Raw genomic sequence first — 25,536 nt, forward strand, 5'->3', positions numbered from 1 at the left:
GTTTGCCAACTCTCTAGCTCAAGCCCTGGAATGAAGGTGTGGGGAAGGAGCCAGCCAGAGCTGACCGACAGTGGACGTGTAATGAGAGCTAGAACAAACCTCTGCTGTGGTTCTTGCCTCAACAGAAGCTAATGAGAGTTGTTATAATGACCCTTTCCTTTGTACATTCTCTTTCTTTTATACTGCCCTGGCTTTTTTAGGGCCAGTGTCCATAGTAAAGGATAACTGTTACCATTCACGGATACTTTTCCTTCTTATCCCAAATGATAGCAGACTTTGTATGTGACAGAAAAATCATGATATAAGAAGAGGGAGAAAAAAGAAAAAGAAGAAGGAGAAAAAGTGGCATATTGAGAAAGAAAAAGAGACTGAGTATAGGTCTTTGGGAGACTTGGCACCCTTGGGTATAAAACACAATGGCCAGAACTCTCACCTGAGCATATACAACCCGTATCAACACTAGAATGGGCTCCTAGCACCCCTAGGCAGAAAGCACCAGCTTCCACTTTAAATCAGTGGTTTTGATATTTAGTTCCATCCCAGAATCAAATGGGTAGCTTATAAACCCAGATTTCCTGGCCCTAACTTGAAATTCTGCTTCAGTAAGTCTAGGATGCAGGCCCTGGGGTCTTTATTTTCTAAGTATTCCCCAAGTGATGATGATGAGATGTCATGTTGGGACATTATCACCAGCCCCCCTCCACTGGCAGTCTTGCAGGACTGTGAGGGTTCCAGAGAAATCCAGACTCTGCCAGTGTTCTGGTCAGAATGCTGGTGTTGGATGCTGGCTTCTCCAGGCCAGGTGAGAGGCTGGACCCAGTACTGGAGAGCTCTGGAAATTCGAGGAACACCCAACCCTCAGTGGTCCTTCTTGGAGGGGGCCGGCAATGGCACAAGGGAGTGTATCTGTTCTCCTTGGCCCCTCCTCAGCTTTTCCCCTGCAAGCTCCTCAGGTAAGCTGAGTCCTTCTCTACCAGTGAGAGGCAGGAATGGCATCATTCCTTGCAGTCAGTCGAGCAAACCAGGAAGCCAAGGTTTCTTCTGCTGAAGTCTGTGTAGGGGTTGACAACCTGCCCTGTTGTTTCACTGCTTACTCTGGGGGGCCCTCTGAGCCTTCTCATGCTCCTTGGACACTGCCAGGAATTGGACCTGACCTCCATGAACAAAGGAAAATAACAATGCATAGGAAGGCAACCAGTCACCAGAGAGAAACAGAGTTGCTTAAAAGACACAGGAGACAATTTGCCCATCACCATCATCACCATCACATCTAAGAATTACTGCAGGAAAATGGGACCAAAAATGGTGACTTTCTTCAAAAAAATCTGTAGATAAAGTGAAGAAGATAGGTCCCATTTAGATCCGAAGTAGTGAGTTGGAAGACCAAGTCAAAGAAATATATTGAAGCACAAAGAAAAATAGAAACATTGGGAAATCTAGAAATCTGGAAAGAAAAGACAAAATACCTGGTGGATAGATCCAGGAGGAAAATGAGCAAACACCAGGCATTCCAGGAGAGGAAAAAGCAACTTACTGAAGAGAGGAAATAATTAAACAACCGAAATAGGCCATCTCCCTAAATTGATGAAAGACCGAAATCTATAGAAACAATGAAAAATGCCCCACATCCTGATAAAATTCTGATAAGATTCCTTAAATCTAATGTAGAAGGATAAAAAAATCTACCAACTGCTAAACATTAACAATGAGTAACTTAAAAAAGAAAAGGAGTCAGATTGGTATTTGATTTCTCAGTGCAACCTTGAGAGCAAAAGACAACGGCCATGCCCATGTGAGACAAAAGTACTACAGCCCTGGATCCCTATGTCTGGCAAAGACAGGCTTCACCTGCTAGTGTGCAGGCAAGCTATTTGTGGCTAGGGAAGAATTCAGAGCTTGTAACCAAATGAGTGAGCCTGAACAGAGATGCGGAGAGAGTGGAAGATGACAAGAACAGGAAAAAGGTGGCGAGCGAGGAATCTTAACAACATAGAGGGTAAATCTAAATGGAAATAGTAAGAGATTGACTGGAATTATCTACTACCAGTGTCAATAAGACAGATAGTGACTGCCAGGGGAAAGTTCACAACCATCTAGAAGAAAAAGTATTACACTTTGACTGCAAGATGGAGGTTTGGGGGATAGACATGAGGTGGGTAAGCCCTGGAAAGGAGAAGAGAGGGGAAGGAAAACATTTCATGATCACAGCTGGTTAGAGGTGGGAGTAGGAATGTCCTAAAGGTTTACAGAGGTGAAGGTAAAAGAAGCAGTGGGGAATTGGTTGACTGGTTGCCTCCATGTAACAGTAGGGTGTTCTGGGAATAGAATTCTCACCAGTGGAGGAGGAGGAGGAGATTGAGAAGTTGGAGAAGCACCAAAGACTTTGTCAGGGTCTTGCTTCACTGCTCCTGAAATAGTACCTGATGTTCCCTCAGCTGTGTTCTGTTTTGAAAATTTGTCTCTCACTTTTAAACTTGCCCCACTCTGGGAACTAACCGGCTCTTGACCTTGTTGAGTGTTTCACTTTGCAATCATTCACTTTGGGTACGAGCTCCTGGGAGCCTGGCCTCCAGCCCTCCCTGCACCAAAGTCACCGCACTTCCCTGCCAGATGGGCTAAGGGTAGCACCGGCAGTTTGCTAAGGAGTCTAGGCCAAACTGTGAGAGCACCTGTTGGTGTCAGGGCCAGGATCAGGATCTCATGATTCCTGGCCCAGGGCTCTCTCTACCAGACCCTGCTGCCCCTACCACGTCCCCCTTCCAGTTAGAAGCAGAATTTACCAACTTTCAGGGTGCTCTGCTCAACCTCTCCCTTAAATCGGACTCTAGTTAGTCCCATTCTGTAGCTTTGCTTTGAGTATGCAGCATTTCAGATGATGAATTTTAACATAATGATCATATCTGCACTTCTCTACCAAGAAAATTCTAGCACATGGGAGCATTTTAATAAATCTAATAAATTATAAATAATAGAATTTATCCAAGAGAGAATAGTCTTAAAGTTGTGATTACCACTGAGAGGAAATAGTTGTCCTTTATGATAATGATTTGATTAAATGGAAGTTTTAGATTGAGTCCATTTTTTGGACCCGTATAGAAGAACAGCATGCTAACTCATCTAAAAAAGAGAGTAGACAAGATTGTAAATTTATATTCTGAAAATGAATCAGGTCATATTTCTCATCATTCCAGTTACTTTTATAAAGACACACCAGGTGGATAAAGCCCCCTCTCTGTCTTACCTAGTCATACCTTATTAAATACCGAGATCACCCCGTGTCCTCTTCCTCATAGAAACAGTATACGGGTAATTCCTGGCAAAGTCATGAACCACCAGGTGAAGGAAAAAAGCTTCTTGCTCTTGCTTGGTGTTGCTGGATATAAACTATGGGCATGAGACTGCAGTTTTGTGTTTTTTTTTAAATTCTTTTAAAGGTCACAAAGGATAAATGATTACAATAAAACTTCACCCACTGGCTCTAGGTTTTCACTAGTAAATCTCAATATTGATTTTAAAAGCTGCAAATCTTTTATTCAAATATTTCTGATTGGACCATAAATCCTCTAAATTCAAATCTTTTTCTGAATGAAAGATCTATAAAGAGAGATAATGGATTTCATGGGCTGTCAAAGCACAAAATGTTACATTTCATAGTTTGTCATTGAATGTGATATAAAACACCTGAAGGTAGATTATTTATATTGATAAAATTATTCTTTCGCATTGGAAACTGTTTTCTGGAGAATAAAAATAAAATATCAAAATAGCTTTTTTGCCAGACCTAGGAATGTTCTGCTTTTGAATTAGGTGGTAAAAAATTACGTGGATAAATGCCAAAAGCTATTTTCTTTGAGTCAGATGCAGAGTATGCTATTGCCAGGATAGACCAGAGTGGACTACTTTCCCAACTATGCTTCCAATATATTTTAGCCACCATCTAACATTCTTTTTGCTGGATATATAGGAGTTCATCTTTTTTTTAAATCTTTTATTATTATTATGTTATGTTAATCACCATATATTACATTATTAGTTTTTGATGTAGTGTTCCATGATTCATTGTTTGTGCATAACACCCAGTGCTCCATGCAGAGCGTGCCCTCTTTAATACACGTCACCAGGCTAACCCATCCCTCCCTCTAGAATCCTCAGTTTGTTTCTCAGAGTTCATAGTCTCTCATGGTTGGTCTCCCGCTCTGATTTCCCCCTCTTCATTCTTCCCCTCCTGCTATCTTCTTCTTTTTCTTTTTATTTTTTTTCATATTTTAACTGCCCTTTGTTTTGTTGGTTGGTTTTTGGTGGTTGTTCTTTTTTATACTTCTTTCCCACAGGTCACCAAACATTAGATTCATAGTTCAGATGGATTCAGTATGTCAGAATTACACCTCTCTTTCTGGGTAGTGATTGTGGGATTAAGAAGCTAGTTAGCTTTGTTATTTTCTGTGGCTACAGACAGTGGTCCTCACCCCAACCATCTTTCTTATCAATAAATGTGTCATGAAGGGGCTCATTAAAGGAATGTGGCCAGTAAAGCAAATCCAATGATTATAGCTCCCTAAAGAACTAGGAGTTGATGTGCCACAGAGACGGGTCTGGAAAGTCATCTTCCCATAGTAAAGACATCAAAGAATGCTCACTAGACAAAATAAAAGCTGGCATATGTTCATGTAGCTCTATCTATATAAATATAAATATATACATGTCTACTAATCTGCTATTGTAAGCCCCATACATCATTCTACAAATAAGAGCTGCAGTTAAATGATGCCAAATCATCTTTTAAAAGTTGAAAAATGTTGTAAAAATATTTATATTTAGAGACTGAAGTCTCAGTATACTGAAATAGCTCATGTATAAAGTTATAAACATGTATCATTTTCTCCTCTGTATTGTCATTTCCCTTAACCAATGGAATAAGGTATACCATACATTTAAGAGAAGGGCTTACCGCAAAAAGAATTATAGACTGTAGTTTCTTTCTTCTTCTTTTTTTTTTTTATGGACAGTAATTTCAATCCTAGCTTCAGTGCTGACTTGAGCAAGTTATTTTCCATCTCTGAGCTGTAGCTCCCCATTAGGTCAAGAAGGCCCAAATCACTAATCTCACATAGTTATACTGATGATTAAATTAAGATAAACATGTCCAGTACTTGGCACATAGTAGGTAAATTAATAATGAAAAATTATAGCTAGAATAACAGTAAAAATAATAATTGTCATTATTATTATTTTCATTACACCTCATCTGAATAAATTCTAAGGCTCTTGGCCATTTGGCATGGAGTATGGTCACCATTTTACTGTGATTTAGAAATTACTGTATTGTTATGTATTCCCAACTATGAATGGAAAAATGATGAGCTGGTCGGGAAAAGTAAGAGGTCAGATAAATCCGAGAATGTCCTGGGCAAAAGGGAAGATGGAGGCTCAGAGAGCTCCCTTCTCTGATCCTGAAAACTGGAGTTTAGGTTTCATTTACAACAGTACATAATCTCAGCCGCACATAAGAAACCTTGCCACCTCTGCCCAGTAAAATACAAATCACTGACTACCCATTTTTATTTTAGGCAGTTAGATAGTTAGTACATCGTTAATTCCTGCACATTCTCAAGCTCAATATCATTGTCAGTTCCATTTTATTTCCACCTCCTTTCCGAGATCCCTGGTTGGAGGTAAAGACCTGCTCCCTGAGCGCCTCTGGGTATTCGAAGGCACTATGAATCTTTAGGAGCTTCCCTTCTTTGAGGCAATTTACAACTCAAAACAGCAACACATTTTCTTTTCAGGGTAGAAATACTGATAATAAAAATGGAGCAGCTTTGAAATGTACATTACTGTAATTAAAGTGACGATCTTTGGAAATTCCTGAAACAAGTCTTTACTACAACTATTATTTAATAATAATTATTAATTATTAAAGGCTCAGGCTCAGAATAATATCAATGCCAGGAGCTGGATGTCCTCGGCATTTCAGATCACAGAATGTGGCCGCTAGCAGATGCCTCTGCTTGTTTTCTTCTTTTTTTTCCCAATTTTTAAAAATTTTATTATGTTATGTTAATCACCATACATTACGTCATTAGTTTTGATGTAGTGTTCCATGATTCATTGCTTGTGTATACACCCAGTGCTCCATTCAATACGTGCCCTCTTTAATACCCATCACCAGGCTAATCCATCCCCCCCCCTCCCCTCTAGATACCTCAGTTTGTTTCTCTGAGTCCATAGTCTCTCATGGTTCGTCTCCCCCTCCGATTCTCCCCCCTTCATTTTTCCCTTCCTACTATCTTCTTCTTCTTCTTTTTTTTTTTTTTAACATAGAATGTATTATTTGTTTCAGGGGTACAGATCTGTGAGTCAACAGTCTTACACAATTCACAGTGCTCACCATAGCACACACCCTCCCCAATGTCTATCACCCAGCCACTCCTTCTTAGGACTTCCTGCACCTTTCCTTTGATGACATGTAGCCCCAGGCCAGCATGCGCTCAGACTGGTGCTGCCTGTTACAGAAGCCATGAGCAGGTGGACTTTGAAACAGGTGGGGTCAAAAGTGGCTGGGCAAAGCTGATACTCTACCATACGAAGTACAATGCCCACGAGGGCACAAGGTCTCAGGAAGGGTGCAGTAAAGTCACTTTTTAGCTTCATTTAATCGAGTATTTACCAGAACACTTTTGGTGGGTGGGTGGCACATTATTAATATTCTGTGGAAGGGTGTTCTAATGGGACACCAGTTTGGAAAACATTAGCTAGAGCTAGGCTTTTCATTCCTAGCTCCATAATAGACTCACCTGGGAGCTTGGAAAAAAAAAAAAAAAAAAATATATATATATATATATATATATATATATATATATATATATACCAATGCCAGCCCTCTGCCCACTTCTTTTCAATTGGACTGGGAGTGATACCCAGGCAGTGGTATCGTTTTTAAAGACTCTCTTCCCTGGATAAGTCTAATATCAACCAGGGCTAAGAACCTCTGACAGAGGCCTGCCACTTATGCCCCGCAGTGGTCCCCCTCTAGTGCGCAGACCTAGAGCCCTGATGTGTCAGAGAAAGACGTTTTCTCTGGGCTCGGATCTGGATCACTAATGGATCTTGAAGTGTTAGCTGACATGTTGATTTGCTGGTTTCACTGGCCCACTCCCTACCACACTTCCTTCTCCTTGGTAGTTGCCATGTTCAGTGGGAAGGAACAGGCTGCCTGTTTTACCCAGAACCTTCCCTGAAAACCTGTATCTGCTGTATCATGACTTCAGGTAAGTGAGGAATTGCTCTTCCTCATGAAAAACGGTGAGGACCTCTGTTGTAGGTAAACCTTCCAAGACGTTCTCTATGACTTATGGTAGCCTATCTCCCACTTGACCTAGTAGGTGATAAAAATCCCTGAAATGTCCATCATTAATGTAGTTCACTTGGGAAATGAAAGTCAGGGCAATAGCCTGGTACCTGGAGGCTTGGAAAGCCATGTCTAAAGTAAATTTCTAGCTCAAATTTTCACCTTGTCTCTGAGCTTTTCTAAAGTCTTACTGGAATAGAAAATGCATGTTGCTTCCTCCTTAAATAAGGAGCCAACATTTGCTGATTAAAAAGTCCAGGGAGAAAAACTGGATAATTTTATGGAGTCCTTTTATAATCTGCTAAATAAATGTGATTCTTCAACCTTTTCATTTAAAGGTATAGGAGAAAGAGAAAAGACATTTAATATTTATTAAGCATCGGCAATGTGCTAGGATAAACACAGTTCTGTCTATATTGTCATAACATTTCATCTTCACACTATCCCTTAGGGTAGTTCCTATTACCCTACTTTTCTGACTGTAGAAAGGGAGGTTCAAAGGGCCTAACTCCTCTGTGGGCACTGCCCACAGTCCTGCTGGAAATGTGAGGCAGAGCTGAGCCTTGAGCCCAGGTCTTACGATGATGATGGTGGCAAACTCGGGCCCAGACCAACATTTCCCACCTCTGCAGAGTCCACCACAGGCAACAGGCTGGGACTCCAGTCTGAGCTTGATGACCCGTTTAGCGCTCAGAAAGTTCCATGTTTTTCATTATTTTCCTGCATCTTGACTCTCAGTTTTTTGTGTGTCGTCTCCAAAACGTCTCAGAAGCCTTTTCTCCTCAATGTTCTAGTCTGTGGTTTTGGAACAGAGTAAGTGGTAATGCTGTGTAGAAAGGCAGCATGTTCTGCCCCGGGGGTTTGTATTTCAGTACTTAAAAAACACATAAGTGTGCAGGCAGAGTTGCATAATGGTAAGAACATGAACTTTGGATTAGATCCGGGTTCAAATCTTATCCTGTGACTTACATTAAGAGAGTCACATTACCTCTTAGCCTTCAGCCTCTTCATCTATAAAATGAGGTAATAAGAAAGTCTATCTCCTAGACTTGTGACAGAACAAGGTAACAACTCAGGTCTCCTGTGTTTAGTATCCATGAGATGCGTAAATCCAAACATTTAAAAGAAGATTGAAATGTTTCACAACTTTCTGAGGCTTGTCATTTGTGAAACTCAGGTAGATTCACAAGTTTTGTATCATTTGTTGACTCATCAATTTCAGCATCAATTTATTGCTTTAGTCACTCCAGAAATATTTCTTGAGCACCCACCATATATCAGGCATCGTGTTAGGCACTGAAGATAAAGCAGTTTTCAAGTAGCCTAGAGTCTAGCTAAGGCAAATTTGCCTGCGTCCTTTTTTATACCCATTAAGAGATACACAGAAATGATATTCACATACTAATTTATTAATATGAGTCTACAGAATTATTACAATACAATTACAATAGTATTGGTTCTACAGTTAATACGTTGCCCGCTGTTAATTATAATTACTAGTAATTATGGTTAATTTCCAATCCAACTAACTCTCAGAAAAAGCAGACAGCAACTTCCCTCCATTTTGCTGCTTTAAGCAGCAGCTCAGGTGAATCTGCAGGGAAGAGTTTAACTTTTTTTTTTTTTTTAAGATTTTATTTATTTATTTGACAGAGAGAGACACAGCGAGAGAGGGAACACAAGCAGGGGGAGTGGGAGAGAGAGAAGCAGGCTTCCCACGCAGCAGGGAGCCCAATGCGGGGCTCGATCCCAGGACCCTGGGATCATGACCTGAACCGAAGGCAGATGCTTAACGACTGAGCCACCCAGGCATCCCAAGAGTTTAATGGTTTTTAGCTACTGAGAGTGTATATCCTTCCATCATACAGCTTAAAGTGATGAGGCTGGAGTCTCAGCAAGGACTGGGTGTCATCAGTCTAAGTATTTTTTTTTTCTTGTCTGGCTTACAGAGCATTCCCTAATTGCTTTGATTTCACATGTGCACCCAGTTGGTATTAATTTTCTGCTCTATGGTAACAACAAAAGAGTAAAATCAGAAAGAGGAAGTCTTGTTCTCCTTTATAGATAGATTACGTGGGAACGGCTGGAGGGGAAGGCAGAGGACACGGTGAGACGGCCTGTTATTCAAGGCCCAGGCCACCTGGACTTGCTCTGCAGCTCTCTCCTGGGTTTGCTCGGGGAGTGGGGCACAAGTCAGCCTGAAGAGTTAGGCAGAACTTTTTAAGGGCAGGATAATTCACAAGATTAGATATTGATAAAGTAAGTTATGGGATTGATTTGCATTTAGAATACCCACTAAAGATGGCATCCTACCTCTAGTAGAGGAAGGCTTAATTGTTTCCACACTAAAAAGCTCTAATTTATCTCTCACTGGGGCTCCAAATTCAGCAGCACTCCCTTTGATCAGGCAGATAAGACTGGGAGCCAAGATTGATCTCTTCTGCATCTATGACACTGCAGATGAAAACTACCTGCCCTGTTACAGTGCTATTCTTTAACATCTGATTTTTTTTTCTTAAATCTGGGGGGATGAAAGCATCATGCTTTACACAATACTTATAAAATATCACATTGGCCACTGAGAGGCTCCTGTGTTCAAATGTTGGCCCCCCCCTTCTCCCCCCAGGCCTCTGCCCCCTCGCCCCTCTTCCAATGCCTCATCTTGATCTTCACAGCTGAAGTCCATCCGGATTGTCCTCCTTTCTAGCTGACAGCAAGAGAGCCAATGAAATACCTTTTCCTGTTGCTGGGTGACTACGGATATTTTGAAACTATGTCCCATAAATGCAGCAGCTTAAAAGCTTGCCATTGGCCTGTGGGGGGTCTTGTGCGCTGCTGACGCATTAGGTTGGCAGAAGAATGACAGGTGGGAATAGCTATATGCGAATATATTACTGGCCCGATGTTCCACTGCAGAGGAAAACTGTTTCAAGGCTGAGTGACAACTATTACATACGCTTAGAAGAAAAATAAATCTCCCTGAGTCTACATGTGGGCATCCTAAGAACAGTTATGGGAATACTGCAGAAAAAAAAGAAAAAAAAACACACAAAACTCCAGGTTTTCTTATCCTCAAATATCCTGCTTTTCATGTCACATTAGAAGTTCCACCTGTCTTAGAAATATACGTGTATTTCTACATACTCTTTGTAGTTACGTGTTGATACATTTTAAAGTCCAAACTTGTTTACACAGGGAAATAGTCTTAAACAATGTCAAGGAAGCCTTTTAAATTTTTTCTTTGTCTCCTTGTCTCTAGTGTCCTCTCCTTCACCTTCCTCCCCTGACCTTCAAGTCCAAAAATCCATCAGCCACAGGGTGTGGTCAGTGTCAGCACAGTACTGACTGCATTTTATCTCACTCTGTCCACTTAAAATATTTGCATCCTGGTGGGAGGATAAGCAAAGTCTTGTCTAACGGGCTTTGGGATTCTCTTTGCCGCCAGAGAGAGCTGTTTGGGTACGAGTAACTGCTTTTGCTAGCACCGGGGTTAACTGTTCATACACAAATCTGCCAAAGAGCCTCTAGGAAAGAATGTCCTTCTACTAAATGAATTCTAATGAGGCTAGGAAGTAGATTAGGAATTGAGCTTTTACTGTGAGTTTCAAACATCAGATCTTCAGGACCTTTGAGATGTTTGGCTTACTCGATCTGCTCAATTCTCCAGTAAGTCCTATTTAGTTCACCAAGAAATGACTACTTGAGAAGAGAGCTGTGGGTTTTTGGTTGATCCAGTTTAAAGGGGTTTTCCTGGGTCTGCATTGGTGACCCCAGGACTCAAGAGCAATAGAAAGATGCTACTGTGAGATGATCAGATGAGACAATTGTTAATGGGAAGTTCCTGGGCCAATTTAATTGGCACATTCCTGGAAGTTAGATTTATTTGTCTTATAAAATTTGGGTGAGTTTGAAAGCCAAATCAAGGTGACCCTCAATGGGATTAGTGGTGGAAATAGAAATGCTTTAAGGGTATAATAAAACATTCTTTTCAATAATGCAATCTAGAAAAAGGCTCTTGGGAAACCACTATGGCTGGCAGGTCACTGGTGGGTGTTGCCCAGTGTCTACAATTATGAATTATGAAGGGGGAGATTGTAAGCATCTCAGCTGGGCTCCAGGAAATGTGTGCTTTCCATAAGAGAGGCCACAGTAGGTTGGATAGGGACCAAAAGTTTCATCTTAAAGTTATGTGCCTGTGTACCTCACCTGTGAAGGCCAGCTATGTTACTATCTGCCTAGTGTCCCTCCCCTTCCTTCCTTCCTTCCTCCCTTCCTTCCTTCCTTCCTTTTTTAAAGATTTTATTTATTTTTGAGAGAGAAAGAAAGAAAGAGAGAGACAAACAGACTCTGCACTAAGCGTGGAGCCCCATGCAGGGCTCAATCCCACAACCCTGAGATCATGACCTGAGCTGGAATCAAGAGTTGGACACTTAACCAACTGAACCACCCAGGCACCCCTCCCTCTCCTTTCAAGGAAACCATGTGTCTCACTCCAACCATGTTTTTCCATCTTGGAGCCGATATATTCTTCTATGACAATGTCCCTATCACAGTTGGTTGGTCCAGGGATGGGCCCTTGACCCAAAATAGACCAACTGGAAAACTTTCCTGAGATTCTTCAAACTAGAACTTGGAAATAGTTCTTTCTGGAGGGGGTTGCTGAAAGATGAGAAACTGAGGCCTTGACAGAGGCCACGTTTACCCCTTTGTAAGGAAAGCGAGGCTGCAGGGAGCATATCCGAGGGCTCAAAGCTGCATTGATACGGCTCTGCACATTTGGCTCAAGGGGCCCCTTGGGTGCTTGTTGCAGCCAGGTTCCTCTGCCTGCAGCAGTTGGCTTTGTCCAAGCACATTCGGTGGGGCATGTTGTCCTTTTGGTATACAGTGTACTCCTACTTGTGACCCTTCTCGGAAGGAACTTTGAGCTTACATATATTACACAGAGGAAGGAGATTTTTACCTCTGGGACCTTGCCACCACTCCATCCTGCCTTCTCATAAGTGAATCACTATGAAGTGGGAGAAGGAGCTCATGTGGAGACAGACACGTGATCATAGCCCAATGCAGACAGGGACAACAGAATACTTGGACCTTTGGTTTTTAAGGGGGTTATCAAAATAATGAGCCTTTGCTCTCACACATAACTCCTCAGAGAACCAGAGGAAAGTTGTTTTCAAAGAGATCACTGATGGTTCGAAAAATATTTTAGGCAGAAGAATAAGTTTCTCCATGGTTTTAAAGGGAGGGTGAATAGTAAAAAAAAAAAAAAAAAAAGTTAAGTAAATAAAGGAAAATGGATAGTTTCATAAAAAAAAATAAAGGGAGGGCAAGTCCTATGATTTTTCATATTAGAGCAACGTAGTCACCGAAAGCCTCTCTCCCTCCTCTCTTTCTTTTCTGAGTTCTCGGGTTTTCCTGCTGGTCATGAGGGGAAGAGTGCTAAGTGTCCTTCTTTAAAATCCAGCTTCAGGGGCGCCTGGGTGGCTCAGTTGGTTAGCCGACTGCCTTCGGCTTGAGTCATGATCCTGGAGTCCCGGGATCGAGTCCCGCATGGAGCTCCCTGCTCAGCGGGGAGTCTGCTTCTCCCTCTGACCCTCCCCCCTCTCATGTTCATTCTATCTCATTCTCTCTCTCAAAAAAAAAAAAAAAAAAAAATCCAGCTTCAGTGTTTCACGGAGTTGTTTGACAAATTTAAGCCCAGTGGTGAAGATGGCCACCTGTTCCTGCAAAAACCATCACAAAGCTTGGTTTTCACAGAACTCTCTTCTGTCTCTGGAAAGGCCCAAAATGAATTATAATATATGTCAGGAAAAATGAACCTGGTATACAGAGGAATGGGATCATTCACCACAAGAACTGTTTGGGATTTACCCTTCGAGGGGGAAAAATCGCTTTTAGATCCCACAGCCTGTCTGCTGAAGTTGCTATTCCCGGATGCTGAGGTTTCTGAAAGCACACCTGCATAAGCAGTAGGCCTGGACTGCCTTCCTACTGTGTCACCTTAAAAACAAACAAACAAACACGCCTTTGCAGAGTCTGATGAAATCTGAACTCCTCCGTCTATCAAGGAACTAAGCCTTAGATTTCAGAAGGGCTCATCATCAGACCATAAGGACAGGGCCAAACCAGGACAAGAAGAACCTAAAACGAAAAGGGTTCCACGTCTATTTCGAAAGGGAATATTACAAATTCAGCATGCCTACCTAGATCAAGATTTCCTAATTTGTAATACAGGTAAGGCCCTGAAAAGAGAACTGGCACACATGGTAAAATGTTCATTAAATATTTGTTATTTTCCATGTGACCATCACACTGCGAGAACTGAGCACATACTGGGTAGGAGAGTCCCAAAAAAGGACCTCTGGGGCAAGAAGTGACGCCTCCAAATGGGCGGTGTGCAATCTCCCTCAGCGGCCAGATGCGTAAGTGGGATAAAGCCACTGATGCCTCCTTTAAGGGCTTCTGTTAATATCCAATGAAATAAGCACAGTGAAAGCACACTGAATCAGAAGGAATGCTACAGCCATTAACAACACAACTCTCAGCGAGTAGCAATATTTAAAAGTATATAATGATTGGTGTCATGTTATCCTACAGTAAGCCCAGAAAATGTATTTTAAAGTCCTGTGGATGATTAATGGCAGGATGGTATTTTTATCCATGGGTATGTTGAAAAAAGCCTGCCCTTTTTTTAAAGTTCTCACTAGCCCTTCTTACACTTTCCCCTTTCATGGGCATGTGGGTTTGATGACAGTGAGCCTGAAGAAGTACATGTAGGCCCTGCTCTGGGCAGCTTCCTGGGCCAGTGGTGAGGCCAAGCTGCACAGCCCCCAGCCTGGGGGTATGAGGTAAAACCTATTTGGAGCTTGGATCCCTTTTACAATGTGGTCCTGTAGAAAGGATTCTAGAGTCTTCTGTTAGTGTGACTGTCACAGATTTTTGATTTTTATTAAAAATTCTTACTTGTTCACACCTTAATTCCTTTTAGTCTCAACCATGCTTGAGGCCCTAGATGGAAACATTGGCCTGTACTACAAGCTAGTCTTAGAACAGTCTCTGTGGCTACTCTTGTTCGTAAAGCTGAGTGTAATTTCTAAGTTTTGTGTATATTAGTGTCAAATCCAAAGATAGCAAAATCCTGCACAGATACTGTGTCATTGACTAGGGATGTTCTGGTGCCTGGCTAAGGTGTTATCTTTGTAGACTCCATGAATTGCTTCCAGGGAAAGAAAAAACACCCAAAACAGAGTTCCTATTCCACCAACACGCATCACCAGCATTCCTAGAAAAGGGAAGAGTGCTGAATGGCTCCACCAGCTCTGGTAATGAAAGGAGTGCATTCGAAGAGATTGAGCACAGCCACACTGACAGCTGGGTTCCAGTCCCGCTACGTGCATACTGCACAATACGCAACCATACAAATAATTAATGGAGCCTCCGACCTCTGGATAGCTACCACACCACCTCACCATCACCTCCCAGCACCTCCACTGTGCCTCCCCTGAACCCACTGGCTCATTGGGATACAACCAGCAAGAGGGCTTTACCCAGGCTTTGTTGGTAAGGCTGAACCAGAGGGGAGATCTCCCCAGTCCTTCCACCTCGTGCCTCAGCAGATAAATAAGCTGCTGTGTCACTAACATATTCCAGGTCATGTGCACACACAAACATTATTAGATCTTGAAATTACTTTTAAATGACTGTCTTTTGGGTTTTAAAACCATTTTCCTAGAAATGTGGCTCAGCAAATCCTTACGTGGAGCAAGGATGGCACCCAGTGGCCAAAGTGTTTCATCTCAGATCTTGTTTTCTCACAGATTTTCCATTGCTTGTCTCTTTGGAGACAATGAATTGCCATCTTTTTCTAACACCAGAGTTGAAACACTACATCACTTGACTATCCCTTTAAGCTAAAGTGTGTCCGCGCGCACACACACACACACACACACACACACACACAGACGCACACCCCACACATATTCACACATACAAATTGAAGCTATATACAGAGGCTAATTCAGAATAACATTCAAAAATCCTTAAAAATTTAGCTTAAAGTCTTATGTTAGAGTCGTCATATTTCAGATATGCAGATTACTGTCTGTGATGTCCCTAATACCGTGCATCATTATAGGAAACATTATACAAATGTAAACCCAGTCTCCCATTCTTCACTTCATATCTTCCCCCAAATAGTCTCTAGTTCATGAGTTTTCATGCCTTAAACATAAGACTTTATCTCCTGACAAGTGCTTTATCCTTAAACTGATGTTCACAATCTCATAACCCTGTTATCTTTCTTACAAGGTACTTGGCAGGCCTGGAGAGCACAGGATAATAAAGTGGGGCTGTTCTCTTTCCTTTGAGCTTTCCAGATGTCGAGAGATTTCTATACAGCTAGATAGCCAATCAGACAGTAAGGAAGACAAGCAAGATGTCAGAATAATGGATCATATACCCCCTTGCTCAAAATGATGCAATATCTTCATAATGTTTGCTGTTTCCAATTTCCTTAGGTTTCTAAGCAGTCTGAAACCTCAGGGCAAGAAGTCACATGGATGGTACAACCACAATACAAAAAGAAGTTTCTAATAAAACAGCATTATATATCAATTGCCCAAAGAGTACCATGGAAAGCCTCTTTTTAAATGTCTATGTTAAGTTCAGCCCCAAACTCTGTTTTTCTCAGACATCATCACCATTCACACTTATCTGGCCCCCACACTGTCAAAATGCCACAGAGGTTCCAAGAAATCAAAAGAAATGACTTCAGGATAAAATTCCATGATATTACTTACATTTTCCTATTCAGAACTCGAAGAGAAGCATTATCTTCAAGGTCAAAACAAAACACTGTAGAGGAAAAATCAAGGCCAACCACGTGCATTTTTCTTGCTGGTTCTTTTGGTTCTTGGTCACCTTGTATGTAAAGGGTAATGACACTGCACTCACCAAGAGGTGTGAGGTTCAAGTATGATAATGGGAAGGAAAACGTTTTTATACACTGCTAGGTCATATTACATATTATTTGATGCATTAATATTATTTCAACATTTATAGGTAGCCCTAGTGTATACTTTCTATACTGATGAGGTTAAGATTCTTATCCTACCTAAAATAATCACTGATCTTTCTAATGAGTATTACTGTATAATGTTACCCTTCAAATACAATACAGCCATGGTGGGCTTTGGAAATCACTTATAATATATAATTACATCAAGCTGAGCCAAGTCTTCCACCAAATACCCAAATTTTTAAATAGAGCTTAAATTTAAAGCTTTGGGTATTTAGAAATTATAAGAACCCCAAGATGTTTTGTAAACTTTATGTTGATTTATGTTTTATTTCCCCTTCCCTCCTGGAGATACATTTTGTAGGCTCATAACATTATAGCATTTTATAGCTGAAAATGGCTTTGTCACTCAGATGAGGAAAGCTGAGGCCTAGCAATTTTAAATGAACCCAGAGGTCTGGTGGCTACTTTGGCTATTTACATGTTCGCTCTCTGTCCTATGTCCATGGCCTTTTGTCCATGGCCTTACAAAGACTGCTTCAAAAGGGACAGCTCTGGCAACTGAGACATTCTTTCCTAACTTGGTATTTCATGTTGGGCCTTGAGATCAATAGAATCATGATTTACGCACATTTTTAAGATTCTGGGTGGATCTGGTGTCAACTGTGAGAAACCATGCCGAACTACCCAAAACAGCACATAATTTCAAAAATAGGTAGAAGGGACACAATGCAGGATGCTACAAATAAAAAGAACTAGAAAGGCATCCTGAGATTCAAGAAAAGAATAGTTTTAACAGATTTAGTCATCGGGATGGTGGTAGCAGGATACATGGGTGAAGAATTTTATTTAATACAGGCATGCCTCATTTTATGGCACTTGGCTTTACTGTGCTTTGCAGATACTTTGGTTTTTTATAGATTGAAGGTTTGTGGCAGCTCTGTGTTGAGTGAGTCTATCTAGCGCCATTCTTCCAAAAGCATTTGCTCACTTCATGTCTCTGTGTCACATTCTTGTAATTGTCAAAATACTATCAACTTTTACATTATTATATTTTATATATATTATTATATATCTGTGATCAGTGATTATGACTTACTCAAAGCTCAAATGATGGTTCGCCTTTTTTTAGCAATAAAATATTTGTTAATTAAGATATGTACATTGTGTTTTTAGACATCATGTTATTTTACACTTAATAGGCTATAATATATTGTAGTAAACATAACTTTTATATACACCAGGAAACCAAAAATGCATTTGACTCGCTTTATTGTGATATTTGCTTTATTGCACTACTCTGGAACCAAACCCTCAACATCTCCGAGGTGTACTTGTATTATAGCAATTGCTGAATCAACTAAGAATTAATGACAAGGGACCTTTGCCCACAGTAGGGAAGCTCAGATATTGTCATTACTGAACACTTCAAAGAGAGTATCCTAAACAAAGAAAATGAATCCCTTTATTTTCATATAGGTCAGGCTTCTTAGGAAACTAGCAACCAAGAACTTAAAACAAGGTGTTGAGATACAATTTGCAGATACTCTTACTGTCATAGATCCTTGCTTCCAAATTCGTTGTAACCACCTCTGCCATCAAAACCACAAATAGTTCAATGGATTTGGTAGAAATTTCTCCAGCACCCAGGTGCAAGACATGACTTTAGGAAATATAAAGGTTACAAAAAATGAGTAAAGACAAGGATTCACTCCTAAAAATGCTCTTGGTTTAATCAGGTGAATGGACAGGTGCATAAAGATTTATATGACAAGGCAGAAACTGATAAGTATAATGAAAAAAATGGCAAACAAGCAAATCACTTTTGCCTGAATTACAGTGAGAATGACTTCACAGAGGGCACAACCGAGCAGGAGCAGATGGATTGTCAGGACCCTAAATGTGCTGAGATAGAAACAGGAATGGGGACCGAGATCGGGAAGGGCAGAGAATGGACAGAAAATATCAAATAGAGCTCGTGTGAAGGGTGGGTCAGTGGGAGCATGGGAGGCAGGATGGAAAAGTGAACTGGAGCTGAGAGTTCAGAGCACTTTTTGTAAGTATTATTATAATGAATTTAGTTATTTATTTTAAATGTTTTAATTTGAGTATAGCTGACACACAATGTTACATCAGTTTAAGGTGTTCAACACAGTGATTCAACTTCTCTACCCATGATGCTATGCTACCATCTGTCACCATATGGTGACATTACAGTATCGTTGACTATATTCCCTCTGCTGTACCTTCTATTCCTGTGACTCATTCATTCTCTGACTGGAAGCTTGTTTCTCCCACTGGTCTTCACCCATTTTAATGTCCAACTGAAGGATTTGAAATGATGGAATCTAAAGGCTTACAGAAGATGTTGAGCTTTGTGAGAAGGCAACTGGCACCAACATACTGTTAATCCGGCCACTATGCACAGGATTAATTTGGGAGCCCAACATGTTGGGCATAAGACCAGCTTGCTTAAAAAATTTTAAAAAAGAGCGAGAGAGAAAGAGAGGCAGGGAGACCAACTAGGAGAGCATGCATAACAAATGTCTGCATGAGAAAGAATGAGGATCCGAGCTGGTGGTGACTGTGAGGATGGGGGGAGCATGGGAGACATTGTGAAGTCAGAATGGAGGGACAAGTCCATGGGAGTTAGGAGATGTGAGGACTCAAAGGTGACTGGACAGTTATATCCAAAGTGGTCCTCTGGAGAGGAGGGTGAGGGGAGCATGGCAGTCAGGGGTTTGTAGCTCCTACGTACATTGAAGGAGATGCAGAGAGAAAACCAACCGTTACGATTGCTAAACCAAACCAACATCACTGAGGGGAGGGCACATCAGTTCTTTACTCCCAGTTCCATGCCTGTAGTCATAGATGGCTCTAACTAGGGGCAAACCAGAAAGAAGGAGAGTGATACAGTCCCAGATGCCCTAGTGTTCTGGAAAGCTCTGACCCCTTTGGCCTCTATAGCTCCCTTCACCGTTCAGACGTCAGCGCTTTAACCGGGCCACACAATTGCCCTCCACTCTGTCTTCTCTGGACCTTCAGGACTCATCACTGCTCTGAAACCAAAAATGAACTGCCCTTTATTTCATTCCCTCAGGGTCAGACTCCCTGGGCCTTCACGTGTGCCACTCCAGGAGTGCAGTGGACCAGCTGTGTTAGTGTGTGGAAGCAAGAAGGTGGGAGAACGCCTTCCAGGCACATCCTTCCTCCCAGGGAAAGTCAACATTCCTCATGACCTTTCGGAGACAGTGTCCCTTTTTTGTTTCCAAATGGAAAGAAGGGACAAATGATGGCTGTTGAAGCTGATCTGGGAGGAGGTCAGGGTCACCACAGGATGTAACTTGGCCAGGTGAGTTCTTGAGGAGTCTTCAACTCATAGCCACATAGTGCAGCAGCAGGAAAGGCCGGCCCGGTTCCCCTCACACTGCTCCCCTCCCCAGGGTTGTCAACACTCAACAGTGACAAAGTGTAACCATCTTTTATCTGACCTAACATTCCATGAAGACACAATTCATAAAGAGAAGCCCAGATGAACATGTGGACATTCGGACACAAAGCACTCCAACGGACTTCTGGACATGGCCCAAGCAGTGCAGGCTGCCCGGCCCGGCCAGCTGCCACAGGAGCAGGGCATGCCCTTTTGGATGCCGATTCCCGGATGTTTCCCCCGCAGCCAGTTTCCTACTGAAGGTTCAAGAGCTCCCTGATGACACACAAAAAATCTCGGAAATTAAACTCGGCACAGATACTATTAAAGTAACAACAAAGCCCTCAAGTCAAGAGGCGGGGACAAGAGAGGAGACAGGATAGGTTAGGTGTAAGATGATTCCCAAGTTCCATTTATACTGTTGCGAGGTCATCTTCTAAACAACGTTAGAAATAAGCAGAGGTGAACCGGAAAGTGGTTGGTTGTTGAGATTTCCAAAGGCGACATTTCAGGAAGACTGTGAGGGCTGAGGCTAGAGGAACAAGTGGAAGTTCTCCTTCCCTCCTTGGCCCCCTGACGTCGTGGATTACCTCCTGGACTCTGGAGGTGTCTCTGTGGGAGCACCCGGCCTGCCGGAGAGGAGCCGGAAGGTGCTTCCTACTGACTGTGGTGGGGAACACGAGCTCTCCAAGCCTCCGCCACATGGTGCCCTGCCCTACCTCTCCTCTCCTTGGCAGCTGCCTCATTACTTGGGTTTGGGTAAGTGTCATGGTGTTACCCTCCGTCTACATGGGACACTCCTCCTCTGCAAGAAGCCGGTGCAAGGATTGCACTTTTCCCCCAGCTTTGGAAATAGAGTTGGCAGGCCAGCACACGTTCTGTCGCTGTGCAGTTAGAAAAAGGTGCGCCCATTGGGAGATCAGTCACTAAAAGGCAACCCATCAGTTGACCAGTCAAGTGGGGGCGAGCCCCAACTCCTGCCTCCTTACACAGGGACCCTCGTGCAGGACTTATGATAGACACATCTACCCGCACAACTGCCAGGGCTTATGATAACATTTGAATATTTCAGGATCAAAGATGTCTCCTCAAACTGAATTACTTAAAAAAAAAAAAAAAAAAAAGCCTAGTACATCCCATCCCATTGCTCAGCCTGTCCCTTGCCCTCTATCTTACAGAGGAGTTTGTAAGATCCTATTTTTGATGTGGCCATTCTTATTTTGGTATGTAAAGGCCACAGGGGGTACCTATTCCTTGGCACTTTATTTTATTTACTTTACCAGGATGTTAATTTGTGGTCTAGGCATTAACAGTGATAACTTGGAATACGCAAGAGGTAGTCCAAACCCAAACACCTAACAGGAGTTATCGGTGTTTAATTACTGAGGCAGTTAAATAGTGCCGTAAATGAGTTCATCTCTGGTTGCAGCCATAACCCATGCAGTTTGGAATTGAAAGAAGGGATGATAAAAGGTGGCAATAGAACATGAGAGCGTCCATGAGTTGACTTTAATTGGTAAACTGGAATATACAGTAGTAACTGTTTGGTCTGTCCACCACATTGGAAACTTAGGGAAGTGCATAAAATTACAGGAGCATATAATTGGTGTACTAAACTCATTTTCTTATGTTATCACATATGGCATCTTCAGGCTATTAAAAGTCTTTAAACCAGTCATCTTCAAAGAGATCTAATTGTCAATATGGTCTTTATACATTATTCCCGTTAGCACAGAGCAGAAGAGATATAAACAGGCACTAAAATCTGCCCAAATTTTCTGGGCACACCTTTCTTATTTCAAGTTCAAGGAAGATCAGTAAATGTTAATAAGGATGAAAAGCCGTTCTTTAGATCCTGGTTTCCTCATTCAATGCACAGGGCAACCAGCCCATAAAGGACAAATTATTAACATTATAACCTCAATCAGACTTTGAAAAAGTTAATTCATTAGTTCCAGGAAGTTCTGTGATCTTTTTGTGTATAGGTGGCCCTCCAAAAAAGACTGTTTCCCAAGGTATAAATAATATATCACAACCACAAAAATAAGCTTAGGTTCTGACATTCGTAGATGAGCAATTAATTATATGTTGTTTCATGTACTTATTCTGGCTAGATAATCCAGGAAAACTTCTAGAATGGTTTTCACATTCTGACCACCCTTCACCCACCTACCACCACACACCCATGAAAGAGACTTTTCCCAACAGGAGAAATGGAGTTAACAGAACAAAACAAAACAGAAAGGAAAACATCTTTTCCCTCTCCTCTGACATTCTACAATAGGAAAAGAAATCCCCAATATAGACAGGTGTGAAATAGGAAGACAAGGTATGAACAAAGGTAAGATGATATTAGCCTCGCATTAATGATTATTAAAGACTGACTATAGGTTTATCATATATGAAATCTGCATTCCTTGAAACCATCCCACTGAGGAGTACAAATGGTAGTGAATTGAAAGTAATTAATTAATGGTGTGTATTGTACTCTCCAATATTATGGAATTTCCATCTCTCCTACTTATTTCTGAGAGTTCTCAGGGTATACCTAACTTGTCCTTAAAATGTGACCACTCAGCCTGCATCGATTCCTTCAGCTTCTGCTGGTCATTTTGATAGAAGGTGCCTTCCCTCTGGTCTGAGGCTTCCTTTCCCTAGGGCTGCCGCTTTCTGTTGCATGCTACTGGCACTCTGGAACCCTCATGCTCTTCGGGTCATTTATTGCACTGAAATTGTACTAAAGTCCATACCTTTTGTGTCCATTCAAATTTTTAGCTGAGAAGATGAATCTCTAGGAGGCTGGAGTAAGGGACAAATCCAAGAGACAAACCCCATGCTGAACTTGGAATCATCTAGACACTGATGCCTGTGGCCTCAATTTCCACTAGGAAGACTTCTTGACTAGGAGGCCTCTAGTCTCTTGTGTGAATAGCCACTTCTCACTGGTGTTCTTAACATACCTGAATCCTGGATGTGGTACAGCTTGGGCTGCAACTGGAATCTGGCCTATGTATGCGTGTATTTGACCTCCAGGTCCTAGAGGATGATATTTCCTTCCAAGCCCTGATTTCATCTCTGAATCACTGATCAATAGCTTGGTCCCAGCTGTACATAATCCAATACATTGACTCAGCCATTCTTAAAGGACGAAATTTTATGCATAACTCTATTCCAGATTTCAAATCTCTCTCTATATAGATCTATTTTCTTTACTATCTCTGTTAAAAAATTATTGTAAGTAGCAAAGTTTACAATATATTTGAATGCAAGCATGGTTTTTCTGTACATATGGGTCAAAACAAAGCATTTATTTACTGCTATTTAGCTACAATGTTAGGAAACTGCCATTGCATATACTCCAGTGTGAAATTTCAGTAAGTATTTTTCAGTGTCTATGTGCAGGATTATTTTAAGCTCACTACATTTTAATGTTATTGCTGCAGTTATAAGACATCAGCTACTAATTATGATAATGTTTTATTTACTTTATATATCAAGAAAAAAAGCCATTAGGTTAAAATTATCTACTATATCTCAATTACATTGTGATAAGATATTTACCAATATCTTTCAGGATAAAATCTGGAATAAATCAGTTAAGTTGATATTCTTGATAATTTTTAAGATGAAATAACCCTTTGTTCTCAAATTTAAATACTTCGTATTTTTAGTGTGTTTGTGAGCTAACAATAGAAAAGCATGGCAAATTCCAAGACAATGGTATTTTCCTTACTCTAAGGAATTAAGAATTAAGGCTGAAGAAGGGGCAGTATGTGTAGAGGGTACACAGCCATGGATTTTGGCCCGCTGTGCCTCTGTGCTTGTCCCGTCAAATAGCTCCTGCAGTCAGATTTGTCCCACTGTGTGCTTTGCTATCTTTCTCCCTGCCAGTCCCTTCCTTCTTTTAGCAATGATGATAATGATAATAACAGTAAACATATAAGACAGTAAGAACAGTAAAATATTTGCAGCAAGTTATTTCCCTAAATCAGATTTCTAGGTAACCAAGCTTTATTAAAGTATAAAAGCTTTACCTATTTTTGATGGACTTATTTATAAAATATATAGATGATATGAAAAATAATCATATGTAACCATGGTTTTTAACATTTTCTTAATGAATAATTGTTTTGAATTACAGAACACTGATGCTTTTTGGATTCATTCATTCATTCATTCATTCATCCATCAATTCAACAAATATTTGCTAAGTACTACCATGTTCCCAGAACTATAGGGATAGAGCAGTGAACACAACATACAAAAAGTGCTGCCCGGAAGACACTCACATTCTAGCTGATAGGTAGGATGTTTATCTCCCTAACAAGAGGGCCCTGACTGCCACAGTTTGGGTTGTTCTGTCCCCTTCTTCTGCTGTCAGCTGTTACCTCTTGCTGGCAACATGTCGCTCCTGATCTGGGTCACCACCGCAGGTCTTTTCCTAAGCCTCTCATCCAGCCAATAGCACCATATCCCTGGCTGGAGCCCATGCAGCTCAGCTTGTGCCCGCGCTAAATGCACTGCTCCCTGCCCTTCTGAGCAGTCCCCTCATCCTTATTCTGAGTTTGGAGTCTTCCCTTGTTTCCTTTCCTTATTAGTGTGACTCAACTCTAATGATCTGATTTAGGGATCAGGTCTCTGTGCCATTGTTCCTGGGAAGATGAATGCATCTGCGTGTAAATGAAATGCTTAGAAGAGTAGCCATCACCAAGGGTTATTACTTACAAATTTCACAATACAAAACACTATCTTTCTTATGGTTGTGGTGGCTAACCTGATAATTCTGAACTTCCATGAAAACTTAAAAAGGCAGAGACCAAAGCTTTCAAAGGGGAGGGAAATCAGGTCTCCCACACTCTCATATTTTGACCATGACTGGTTAGAGTGCAGGGGAAGGGACAAGAATTCTGGGTTGCCTTTAAGAGAATGGTGGTGACTGAGGTGAAAAAGAATATCCAGGGCACCTGGCTGACTCAGTTGGTAGAACATATGACTCTTGATCTTGGGGTTGTGAGTTTGAGTCCCATGTTGGGTGTAGAGATTACTTAAAGATACAATCTTAAAAAAAAGATAAAGAATATCTAAGCCTCCTTCACAGACTTATTGTATGTTAGAGCTGGAAGAAGGTCCCACTGAACAGCAGTGAATACCGTGGTTAGGAACTCCAGTTCTGGGGCCAGATTGCCTGGCTATACGCCTTACAATCATTTGACCTTGGCTGTCTACTTAACATCTCCATGCCTCAACTGACTCCTGTGTAAAACAGTATGTTCTTCACAGGATTATGAAACTCAAACGAATTATATAGGTAAAATGCTTTGTATTGGGGTCCATAGTAAGCATATGGCAAATGTTAGTTATTATTGTCCTAATCTCTTCCTTATTTTTACAGATGAAAATATACAGATTTTTAAGTGAATAGAAAGTTGGAGGAAAAATGAATGCCAAAGCCAGGTGTCCCGATTCTCACAATATTACACAGATTTTTTTCTAATACCGCACATATTTAACAAATGGAAAGAAATAAATACTGAATCATTTAAATGATCATGAAGGGGATATTTAGTTTATATATAAGTCCCTTTTCCCCTCTACGACTGAAATATTCAAACACACCTTTGCCCAGTTCTTTTCCCTAATACCTAGTGGGCCAGACTGATTCTACAGAGGCAAGTGACAACGGGTCAGAATGTCATGTGAAGATTAACATTACGTACTAGCAAGGGCACCCTTTGCTTCCTT

At 41.3% G+C, this 25,536-nt stretch overlaps 1 protein-coding gene across 1 annotated transcript in view; it reads right to left on the reverse strand.

The window, feature by feature from the left end:
* Positions 1-25,536, reverse strand: part of PDE11A (phosphodiesterase 11A) — a 387,294-nt gene that overhangs the window by 108,919 nt on the left and 252,839 nt on the right. The window lies entirely within an intron of this gene.

Source organism: Zalophus californianus, chromosome 3 (assembly GCF_009762305.2).
Source record: "Zalophus californianus isolate mZalCal1 chromosome 3, mZalCal1.pri.v2, whole genome shotgun sequence".
NCBI classification, from domain to species: domain Eukaryota; kingdom Metazoa; phylum Chordata; class Mammalia; order Carnivora; family Otariidae; genus Zalophus; species Zalophus californianus.